Source organism: Mustela lutreola, chromosome 3 (assembly GCF_030435805.1).
Source record: "Mustela lutreola isolate mMusLut2 chromosome 3, mMusLut2.pri, whole genome shotgun sequence".
Taxonomy (NCBI): domain Eukaryota; kingdom Metazoa; phylum Chordata; class Mammalia; order Carnivora; family Mustelidae; genus Mustela; species Mustela lutreola.
The window spans coordinates 2871554-2883576 of record NC_081292.1 but is presented as its reverse complement, the minus strand read 5'-3'; the positions used below and the strand labels follow the sequence as shown (position 1 = coordinate 2883576).

Below are 12023 nucleotides of genomic sequence, written 5' to 3'. Positions count from 1 at the left end.
AACTGGAGTGCCTGAGTGGCTCAGTGGTTAGGCCACTGCCCTCGGCTCAGGTCACGATTCTAGAGTCCCGGGATCGAGTCCCGCATCAGGCTCCCAGCTCCATGTGGAGTCTGCTTCTCCCTCTGACCTTCTCCCCTCTCATGCTCTCCCTCTCTCTTACTCTCTCTCACAAGTAAATTAAAAAAAAAAAAATTCTTAAAAAAAAAAAAAAGTTTGGGCGCCTGGGTGGCTCAGTGGGTTAAAGCCTCTGCCTTCGGCTCAGGTCATGATCCTAGGGTCCTGGGATCGAGCCCCGCATCGGGCTCTCTGCTCAGCGGGGAGCCTGCTTCCTCCTCTCTCTCGCTGCCTGCCTCTCTGCCCACTTGTGATCTCTGTCTGTCAAATAAATAAAAAAAATATTTAAAAAAAAAGTTAAAACTAACCTCACACCTATCAGGATGATTACTATATTTTTCTTTAAATGGGAAGTGGGAAATAGCAAGTGTTGGCCAGGACATGGAGAAGCTGGAACCCTTGTGCACCATGGGTGGGAACATAAAATGTTGTGACCCAAGGTGCCATCACGTCAGAAAACAAAGGGGACGGAGCTTCAGATGTGCAAGACAAACAGTGTTGACATCTGGTTCCCAACAACGTGAATATACGTCCGACCACCAAACAGTACTTAAAAATGGTTAAGATGATAAATTATGCTACGTGTTTTTTGTTTACCACAAAAAAATGTTTTTTAAAGAAGGGAGTGTCTCTTGTGTATTTTACAAAACGTGGCAGATATAATTATGTCTACTTTTGTAGATGAGGGGAAAAGCCTTGAAATGTCAGGAATAAACCCATTTTCGCTGGTAAAATGAGTGGCAGTTTTATTTTTAAGGTTAACAACACTACTTTCAAGAAAAAGGGAGCTGAGGCTCACGGTTAAGATCAGACTTTGTAAAATCAAGTTCAAGCTCAAACTGACTCATCTTCCCATCACCTTCAACCGAAAAGTCCGATGTTGTCCACTCAGCCTACTGCTAAGTACTCCCTGAATCCCCACGTGGCAACATACTAGCCAGAAGACTCTGGGCACTTATTAAAAAATCTCCTCTGTTGGTTTTCTCATCAGTCAAACAAAGTCAAGAACAGTTGTAATGAGAACCAAGAATTATAAGCGGGAAGGGCTGTGAGAGTGCCATAAGCCAGTGTGTCGTCTGCATCTTCCCTGGCAGTGCGGTTAATTTCGCACCAGGGGTCTGAAAACACCACGGGCCCAGTCCTGGCCCCTCCGGAGTTCAGAGCCCACCAGAAGCCAAGCACGTCGGTCACAGCACCCGCAGACTGTGTAAGAAACCTCCAGTAACCCCCTGTAAGGTCTAAGGCAGTATGAGGCTTAAATGAGTCATGGGTTTATTTACAAAACTGAAAAACTAGGAACGGCCTATGTGTCAGCAGAAGAGAAATGAGTCAATAAAGTTTGGAAAAAGGTATTTGGTGAAAATGTCTCGTTGTTACTGGAAAACACTCTTCAATGAAAAAAGTCCACATAGTAGAAAAGAAAACTGCAACTCCCAGTCCTAAATGCAAGATTCTCAAGATATATACTATGATTGTTTTGAGAGAGCGAGAGTGCATGCAAGCTGGGAGCTGGGGGGCAGCGAGAGAGACAATCCCACACGGGCTCCTTGCCCAGAGCAGAGCCCTACATAGGGCTCAGTCTCCCCACCCTGAGATCACGACCCAAGCCAAAATCCAGAGTCAGACGCTCGACTGACTGAGCCACCAGGCACCCAAAGATACATATTTTAAGTAATAAAAAAGGTATAGAAGAGTATGTAGACTGTGGTATTTCATATGAGCTTCCTGGCACGTGCTCAGGTCGCTCACAGACGTTTACAAAATCACAAACAAAAGATAAAAACATCAGTTGTCTATGTTTTCACCTTAAGAAATAAGGAAAATAAAAGCCAAAACTCCAAGTAGAAATAAAGACAGAGTAAGGGGCATGCTACACACGAGCACGCAAGGTGAAGGAAAAATGAGTGACACTGATCCTTATCTCTATTTGAAATTTTGGTAGCTTGTTCAGCACAGATGTTTTTGCATTCATGTGCAAAAAGAAAGAAAAAACACTGCATCGAGCTATTACTTATCTTGATTACTGAGGTTTTTCGCTGGCTCCACCAATGCCTCACCAAAATCCTGGTTCCTCCCCACATTTCACTCTCTCCCAGCGGCTCCGTCTACCTCAACTCCAAGTCTCCCCACGCCCAGGCCTTATCACCTAAGGGGTTTGTAAAACTAGAAACATTTCTGCCCACAGCATGTTAAATACAATCAGTCGATTTTTAAAGGTATCTAACGCTTCTTTTTCAAGGACCAGAACCACAGTAACTCAACTGTCAGAGCCTTATCTTACTTGAAACAGTTACAATGAATTTTTTACATTGGACCAGCCATCTCCTTGACTTATAAATGTCTAAATTTAAATAAAGGAGGCAAGCCCTAAAAATCTATTAGCAAAATCAATGCGTGATCACAGACATTCCCATGTCCCATGACGCGGCAGAAATCACACACGTTCTTTCCTTCCTACTCCAGCCCAAAGGGCCGGACGGCCAGCAGCAACACCTCAGGTCCACAAGCCACACTGAACCTCACCGGGGCCCGACGTGTTCCAAGATTCCTCCTTTCCCCTTCTTCTAGCTCAAGAAATCAATCTCTAACCACTAAAATGAAAAAGGAGAGGAGAGGTTTCGGAATCCAAGACGACGCAACAGCCGGCAGGAGAAAGTAGTGAAAAGCACATGAAATACTGTCCCCAGGGAGCTGCTGGGGCAGGGGGACGAGAGAGGCTGTGAGAGCTCCAGAAGGTCAAGAGCAGGAACCCGGACCAGGCTTCCGTGGCTGCTTCCACCTTTGCTACGCATCTGTCAAGTTGGGGAACAAGACAGAGGTTGGGCCCCCGGGGCTCTGCGCACATACAGCTGCGGCCAGAGGCCAGAGCCATGGGCTTAACAAGCAGGGGCAAGGGCCGGGTGTTCATGGCTGCACACCACTCACAATAAAAAGCAAGGTGCCGACACCTTCTACCACACAGATGGACCCGACGTGAGCTGTGGCCACGAAGGATCACAGACGGGATGTAGGATTCCACTGACACGCCATGGGCACACCAGGCAAGTCTGTGAGTCCAAGAGATGCGGGGCTGGTTGCTGCGGGCTGGGGAGAAGGAACGTGACTACCAACGGCCTCAGGGCTTGGGCGGGGGGTGGGGGGTGACTAGAAGCTGATTTTTCATTTCTTGTCATTTTAAGCAAGGCTAGATCCAAGAATTATTAGACTCCTCCTCATTTATTTTCGACAGTAGTTACAGTTCCTTTAGGATTTATGGGTACTTCTTCTTCTTAGTTGACTTTCTAGAGACCTACTTCCAGATACCAACCCGTAACTTATTTGTTAAATACATTCCAAGTCACATAAAATGATAGATTCCCTTTTTCCACTTTAGCTAGTGTAAGTTTCTGCCATCTGCACCTCAAAACTTCTTCAGTAATAAAATTCGTCTGAGAATCTGGTGAGCACCTCCACATGCCAGGCACTGTTCAGACACCATGAAGACCTCAGGGCTGTATGAAGACAGACAGACACCAGGATGCCCTGGTACGTATTCGACAAGTGGGTCTGAGGGAGTGAGTGAGAGAAGCCAGACCAGCGGGCATCTGCTGATCTCTGCGGTGTCACTGTGCCCCCACTTGGTTTCAATCTACCAGTACTACTACAAGGCAACCAGCTGCCACTGGCTCTAGGATCATTCTTTTGCCCACATCAAGTTTACATTCTATCAGGGGAGACAGATTACAATTACACGTAACTAGGTTTTACAGTGTACTGTCAAGTGGCGTTATTATAAAAATGACGCCGCTGAGCAGGGCTGGGGCCAGAAGTGAGCACACAGGGGACGCAGGCGGCCGCACTCAGCACAGCGGTCCAGGCGAGCTACACTGAGAAATACACACACGTATACGTTACAATGTGGACATTCCCAAATGTCCTTTTGTTTCTGAATTTACAAGAAAATCACACAGTACGTACTCTTTGGGGCTTAGCCATTTTTTTAAAGCACATTATGGGAAGCATCTGTGCTGGGCCATGGCGCTTGGCCATCACGTCGTGCGGGCGCACCTCCATCCTCTGCCCGCTCTACCGCTGCTGAGCGGGGGGCTAGCTCCCCCCGGGACTACTACAAATCACTCGTTTGCACGTGCACAATCTCTGTTGTGTGTGTGCCTGGAATGGCACCACAAGGCCCGTGCGCTCACCCCACGTTAGTGAGCGCTGCCAAACTACTGTCTGAAGTGTGGGAACGAGGTGATCCTCCTGTCAGCTGTGTCCGCCAGTTCCCACTGCTCCCTAACCTTCAAAAGCAAAAATGAAACCCATTAGCCTAACTTTCAAAGTGGTGGTGTAACCTCAGGGAGGAGCTATGTCTGTCTGTCCCACGGTGACACCTCCCACGGCATACGAGCGCTGTAACGAAATCTAACACTACTTTTAGTGATAATACAAATGAAACCAAGACAAAACAGAGAAGGCATGTTCAAATGCATTGAGAGGTCTTGTCAGTGGTGACACTGGCACTGTGATTCTGAAATGACACACAGGTGTCACACACATGAACGAGGAAGCAATGACATAAACGTGCTTGTGTTAAGAACCAAGATTCTAGGGCGCCTGGGTGGCTCAGTGGGTTAAGCCGCTGCCTTCGGCTCAGGTCATGATCCCAGGGTCCTTGGATCGAGTCCCACATCGGGCTCTCTGCTCGGCAAAGAGCCTGCTTCCCTCTCTCTCTCTCTCTCTGCCTGCCTCTCAGTCTACTTGTGATTTCTCTCTGTCAAATAAATAAATAAAATCTTAAAAAAAAAAAAAAAAAAAAAAAACTTAAAAAAAAAAAAAAGAACCAAGATTCTAGGGGCGCCTGGGTGGCTTCAGTGGGTTAAGCTGCTGCCTTCGGCTCAGGTCATGATTTCACGGTCCTGGGATCGAGTCCCGCATTGGGCTCTCTGTTCAGCGGGGAGCTTGCTTCCTCCTCTCTCTCTCTCTGCCTGCCTCTCTGCCTACTTCTGATCTCTCTCTGTCAAATAAATAAATAAAATCTTTAAAAAAAAAAAAAAAAAGATTAGAATCAAGATTCTAAGCAAAAGAGAAATGAGATACAAACATAAAGAAGTAAACTATTTTAATTTGCTTTTAAAGACTGTAATTATTTGACAGAGAGAGACACAGCGACAGAGGGAACACAAGCAGGGGGAGTGGCAGAGGGAGAACAGGCTTCCCGCCGAGCAGGGAGCCCAATGTGGGGCTCCACCCCAGGACCCTGGGATCATGACCTGAGCCAAAGGCAGATGCTTAACGGCTTTGCACCCCCAAACTTCTTCAGTAATAAGCCATTTTAATCTTGTAATTATTTTTAATTTTAGATTTATTTGTTTGAGAGAGAGAACAAGCACGAGCAGGGTAGCAGCAGAGGGAGAGGGAGAAGCCAACTTTCAGCAGGGAGCCCGAGGTGGGGCCCAATCCCAGGACCCCAGGACCATGACCCAAGCAGAAGGACCATGACCCAACTGACTGGGCCACCCAGGTGCCCCATTTTAATCTTAAATTTAAGTTGGAAGTATTGAGGTAAACTCATGACTTATTTTTTTCCTCTTTCTAAACAATGCGCACTTCCGACGTGTATGCCCTAGCCAAGCCTGGAAGCAGTGAAACCCTCAAGGTACCCTCAAAGCATCCATACTGGAGCCCAAAACACCATTTTCCACTGAAAGGAATTAAGGCTCCCTAGAGAGACGGCTGATTTCAGGTCTGTGGCAAGAAGGGTAGAAACTGAGCCTGGAACTATGTTATTGTGCCCACAAATAAGAAATCTAAAAAAATTACTGGAGCCATTTCCAAAGGACACAGAAGATACCCATGAAGGGCAACCACCGAAGAGAATGATGGCAGTAAATTCACATACACATCATATGCATGCGTGTGTGTGAACATACATATATACAGGTCATCTTAATATCCGTGCACTTATGATGCCAAAAATAACTTTCACTTGCCTAAGTCACCACTTGCATTCTGAAACTAGTAAATGTAAGAATTATGCACTTATCCTATGTTTTCTGTGTGAGTTACGTTTCAGGATACATTTCAGGATACCCAAGCAGTAAACCAACAAACAAGAAAGCTCCAGCTAACAAGTAGGGAAGGCATGGCCGAGTCCGGTCGCCACCGCTTCTGCGATTCCCACGGAAGGACCCAGGCCACCACCTTCAATGCCCACGGAAGCCACCAGGGGGAAGAATCACAGCACCGTCTGAACAAGTGACTAATGTCACCGTCCCTGAGTCGGGCTTCCAGCAGCCAGTTCTGAAATTTATGAATTAAACGACATCACATGATACAATCAGCAGAACTCAGAATGTGGTGACGTCTATAGGATAAATGACAGTTTTTTCAAAGAGCATCAACAGAAGCTGTTATTTAAAAATGAAATTGAACCGGTGCAAAGCAGGGAATGGGAAATGTCAGCGATCCGCCAACCTACAGGTTAAAGGCTCTTCAAACAAATGGGGAAATTAGAAAATCAAACATTACCTAGTTTTATTAGAGAAAAGATTCCCTCCCTCCCCTTCCCTCTCTCTCTAAGTAGGCTCCACACCCAGCGTGGAGCCTAATACAGGGCCCAAACCCACCACCCTGAGATCAAGACCTGAGCTGAGGACACTCAAATGACTTAGCCGCCCAGGTGCCCTGAGAGGGAAGATTTTAAATTACTTTTAAATACGTGAGGGCACGGTAAAGGCTGAAAAAGGTTCATTATCTGATTCTAGTTTTATGTATATTTCACATTTTCCACAATAAAAGCTTTTTAAAAGAACCAAAGAAACACCTAGCACACACATTCATTGTTCTGATAGCCAGCTGAGTTAGAGAAGCAGTACTGTAAACACGGTGTTGGCACATGGAACCTAAGTACACAATCAGAGGTGAGTCTGTGTAACGTGTAGAGCCAATCAGCACCCAGAGTTGTAAAGAAAAGGGGAGGGCAGAACAACCTGAGCAATGTATAAGCGCTTTCTGTATACCTGTTAGGCAAGCCATCTACAACAGAAAGAACCAGAACGGAGAAAGAAGCCAACATTTCCCACCCACGCAATGCTCTAGGATGCTGCTCTACTACACACATTATAGCACAGGCTACACTGGGAAAAAGCATTCACATGAACCCCTGGAGAAGGGATCCAGAATCGAGATCATACTTGACCCGAGGTACGGCTCCCCGGCCCAGAAGTGGGCGTGCACATCTCGTCCTTTACCCTGAAGGACCCTTAGTATAATAACGCGCATGCTCCAATGTCTCCGCGACTCTCTAGTTGCAGGAACCACTGACTGGACAAGTCCTTCCAGAAGGAAGTTCCCTCACCTGCTCATACACAGGGTTATCTCATACTGGGCTGGCTACGAGGGATCCAGAACCAAGACCCGGTCCTACACTGGATTCTGATGCTCTTTCTCAGATTCACTCTACTATCTGAAACCAGCAAAAGGGAAATATGTTTTTCTCAATGTGCTGACAATCTATGTAATCTTAATTCCCAGTATGTTTTTATCCTTGAAGAGTAGGCCAAAACTTTCTCAATTCAAATCTTTTTTTAACTAATACAATCGACTGTGGGCAAACCACAAGAAGACGCAGCGGGAATTTTAATTTTATAAATCCAAATCCCCTGAAGAGGTCACTGGGAGAAAAACATGCGCAGATACATCAACATTCGCAGCTAACGCGCAAAGCAGTCACTAAGTCCACAACTGGCTAAAAGGTAAGACTATAGAATGAGCGGGGAACCCCACTGTGGAGGACAGCCCAACGAAGACAGAAGGAGCGACCGGCTGGCACCCATCTCACCTGGAAGGCAACTGTGGGCACGTTCCTCCTCTGTTGTCACATTCCAGGGACCTTAACTGACCTGAGAAAAAGACAAGACTGAACTTGACTTACCTCAAGGACAGTCTAATTCCCAAACTGAAACTCCTTCTAAGGCCTGTGCGCACCTGCAAGAGCCAATGTGAAAAAGGAACTCAAAACTTACCAGTCCCACGGTACATATCCTTTAGTGTACACATTTTAAAAGCAGACAAACTCATAAGCTGCAGTACGATATAACATTTTCAACTTAAGCCCCCAAAAAGTTTGAAATCTAAAAGATTAAAAAAAAAAAAAAAAAAAAAGAAATCTAAAAGATTACCTGTACCTGCAGCCTTCAATCCATTAAGTTAGAAAGTATCCTAGAGAACTTTTTTTTAACTTCTTAGAAAGCTAATATTTTAGGGGAAAAAACCATCTTTCAGTTCATTAAATAAAGCCGTTACAATATCGACTACTGTTCTCCGGGATGCAGTCTTTCCAGACATCTTTTTTTTTTTTTTTTTTAAGATTTTATTTATTTATTTGACAGAGAGAGATCACAAGTAGGCAGAGAGGCAGGCAGAGAGAGAGGAGGAAGCAGGCTCCCCGCCGAGCAGAGAGCCCGATGCGGGGCTCGATCCCAGGACCCTGAGATCACGACCTGAGCCGAAGGCAGCGGCCTAACCACTGAGCCACCCAGGTGCCCTAGTCTTTCCAGACATCTTACAGACAGTAAGACAGTTCATTAAAAACAAGAAAAGCAAACATCAGAAACAGATAGAAAGGTAATTCACAGCAACGACTAAGCACATCCAGAATCTAATCCTAGAGGAGAACAATATGACCTAATTATAGCGGAGAGGAATGTGGGTCTCCTATAATATAGGAGTTACTTAAAAAACAGATATACCTAATTTGAATATTTTTTTAGAAATCTATTTTATTTCCCATTAAATGACTGGGGGGAGAAGGACCAAGGAACTGCAAAAATTTGTTAAAAGTATTTAAATCTCCTTCTTAAAATCATTATTACATTTTTTTTTTTACTTCCTAGAGAAACTATAATTTAGTTCAGCTATGGTTTTAAGTATTTCCACAACTCATTACGCTAAAAATAAAGTTACGAAGCAATTTGTCTACATAAAGCACATTTAAATTATTTATGAGAGAGAGTACGTTTGTTTTTTGCTGTAAGTACATATAAGGCCTGGCTAGACTCAGAGATGCCTAAGGCGCACTCCTCTCATTGGTATCCTTGAATTCCTGCCTAAGAGCCACCTCTAAGTACAGGGATTTTCTAATGCATATTTCCCAAGCTTTTTACAGAAATCAAATACTATCTTTAAGTAAACAACAGAAGTGTAAATTAATCTATTAAGAATAAGAGAACACAAAAATAAGAGCATCACTACCTATAGGGTTTAATGTAAAACACATCTACACATTCCCAGTCCCAAAACTTACACTGTACATTGACAGCTGTTCACACGTGACCTCAAAGCCACAGTCCACACACCCTGTAAACACGACCTTGTTACACAGTGGAGAACTACACTGTGTACACTCATTCTTAACGTCTTCTGGTTCAGCTGAGCCCAGCCTGGGGCTCACAGGTCTTGGAGAACACAGCACACTCCTTCCCTGTTGTGCACCTATCACGGCCCCCCCGTCCCCACCCCCTTACACAAAGTCACATGCTGCAGACAGAAGGCACAGGTCACCACGGCCACAAGCAGCAGCAAAAGAAACACATCTGCACTACCATCGGGGCTGACTCCTGGCAGCAGCCACAGGAGGTCCTAATACGAAATCAGGCGGCATGATCACCCTGTAAAGGCCACGCCAAAATCTGACCCGGCTTTCATCCTCCTCCTGTTGATAAAATCCACTTGTGAAACACACTGCCTTCCTTCCCTCTCGCATCTTCCTACTTAAATAAAAGTAAGGTGGGGGAAAAAGGTGGGGGTAAGGGCAACCAGAAGGGAGGGTACATCTTCTTCCACTACCTGAACAATCTTCCAGATGTATACAACGTAACAGAAAACGACCTTCGTTACCTAGTAAGTAAAAGTATATCCTAATCTTTAATAAACCTGAAGATTTAAGATTGGGGCACCTGGGTGGCTCAGTGTGTTAAAGCCTCTGCCTTCGGCTCCGGTCATGATCCCACAGTCCTGGGATCAAGCCCCACATGGGGCTCTCTGCTCAGCGGGGAGTCTGCTTCTCCCCCCCCCCACCCGCCTACTTGTGATCTCTGTCTGTCAAATAAATAAAATCTTTTAAAAAAAAAAGATTTAAGATTAAAAGTCAAATTAAAGAGAACCAATAAATTGCTATTAATTTTTAAAATGTTATATATTCACTAATTCAAAATTTTTCATTCAAGAAATTTATATCAGGATTTATGACAAAACGAAGCACACACAAGAGAGATTAATGTTTTCGCAGGTACAGCTCAGTCCAAGGCTGACCAAGTCTTCTCTGCTCTGGGTCCACCAACAGATGATAGACGTAGGATCAACAGTCCCCACAGGAACACAACACCAACATGGCAAGTCCAGAACAAATCCGTCATTTCCAGGTGCCCAAATCCTTCCCTGTTATGTTTCAAGTACTAGTCTAGCCATGGGGCCCAGAAATCAGTCAGTCCCTCACTCTAGAGCAGGTCCTAATCCGCGCTGCACTGAGCTTCTGCCGTATGCACACCCAAACGCCACCATCTCCTGGGCTTTTATTTCAAAGCAGCCATCACCAGCAGGTAAAAACTATGCGGCACACACACACTTGCTTTGTGGTATGTCATTTCATAAATTTACATAATAAAATTATCAAAGTCACCGTTCAAGCATTAATTTTTTTATAAAGATTTGTTTATTTATTTGAGAGAGAGACCGAGTGAGAACATCAGAGGGGAAGGAGGGAGAAGCAGACTCCCGCTGAGCAGGGAGCAGAAGCAGGACTCGACCCCAGGAGTCCAGGATCATGACCGGAACCAAAGGCAATCGCTTCAACAACTGAGCCACCAAGACATCCTCTAGCATTAATTTTTAATGATAACCTCAATTTCACAAATTAACAAAGGTATTTTTTTAAAGTGATAGACTTAGTTACTAAAATTTGTATCAAAAACTAGAAGAAAAGCCAGAACCAATTCCAAATCTCCATCCAAACATCTGAAAGATCAGAGGGAAAAAATGAACAGTCCTCTGTACAGGGCCTGGGTCACTGCAGGAGCTCGGCCACGACTGACGGAGTGACCTGTCCCACACTTCCTCCTATCCGTGTTCGCGCACGAGCAGGCCCGGCCGTCCCCGCTGCTCAGCCACTAACAGCACCGACAGAGCGGGCAAGAGACTGGAACAAACGGGCTTTTGCCTGGAGTTGGGATTAACGGTTACACTCATGACAAATGGTACAGCATGTGGCAAGCCAGGCAGGAAACGCTACTTTCCATTAAATACAATGCAGAATAAACCAATCAGCCTAAGCCAGTTTAATAACGAAATACCTAAAACGAAAGTTGGGCCAAAATACAGATTCCCCTGTCAAAATGGAAATACATTTGAGATTTTCTAGACCATAAAAACAGTAGCTAAATTAACATTAAAACAAAGTAAATTTCTGTCATAACGCTTTTCACAATATTTAGAAATAGAGCATAAGAGCTGTTTTCCATTAAAAAGCACTGACTTAAGGGGGCACCTGGGTGGCTCAGAGGGTTAAACCCTCTGCCTTCGGCTCAGGTCATGATCTCAGGGTCCTGGGATCGAGCCCCACATCGGGCTCTCTGCTCAGCGGGGAGCCTGCTTCCTCCTCTCTCTCTCTGCCTGCCTCTCTGCCTACTGGTGATCTCTGTCTGTCAAATAAATAAAATCTTTAAAAAAAGAAAAAAAAGGCACTGACAGGGACATCCACTTCAGACGTGAGGGAGTAACGCACCCCGCCCCCCACCATGTTAAACAAATAGAAAAATGGTCAAAATCCATGAAACTACTTTTCTCAGATCTTGAGCCAGTGAGCAGCGCAGGCCTGTGAGCCCCCTCACCCCCTCTCTGTCCAGCTGGGGGCACCCATGGCCCAGGGCACA

General features: G+C 45.3%; 1 protein-coding gene across 7 annotated transcripts in view; it reads right to left on the bottom strand.

The window, feature by feature from the left end:
- The window catches only part of PTK2 (protein tyrosine kinase 2), a 248122-nt gene that overhangs the window by 199336 nt on the left and 36763 nt on the right, over nucleotides 1-12023 (bottom strand). For 2 of the 7 annotated variants that reach the window (XM_059165537.1, XM_059165539.1), the window contains one exon: nucleotides 8030-8082. The exons of the other annotated variants lie outside the window; for them this stretch is intronic. The gene's annotated coding sequence lies outside the window, so the exon portion shown is untranslated. The remainder of the gene's footprint in view (nucleotides 1-8029; nucleotides 8083-12023) is intronic. 7 annotated transcript variants of the gene reach the window in all.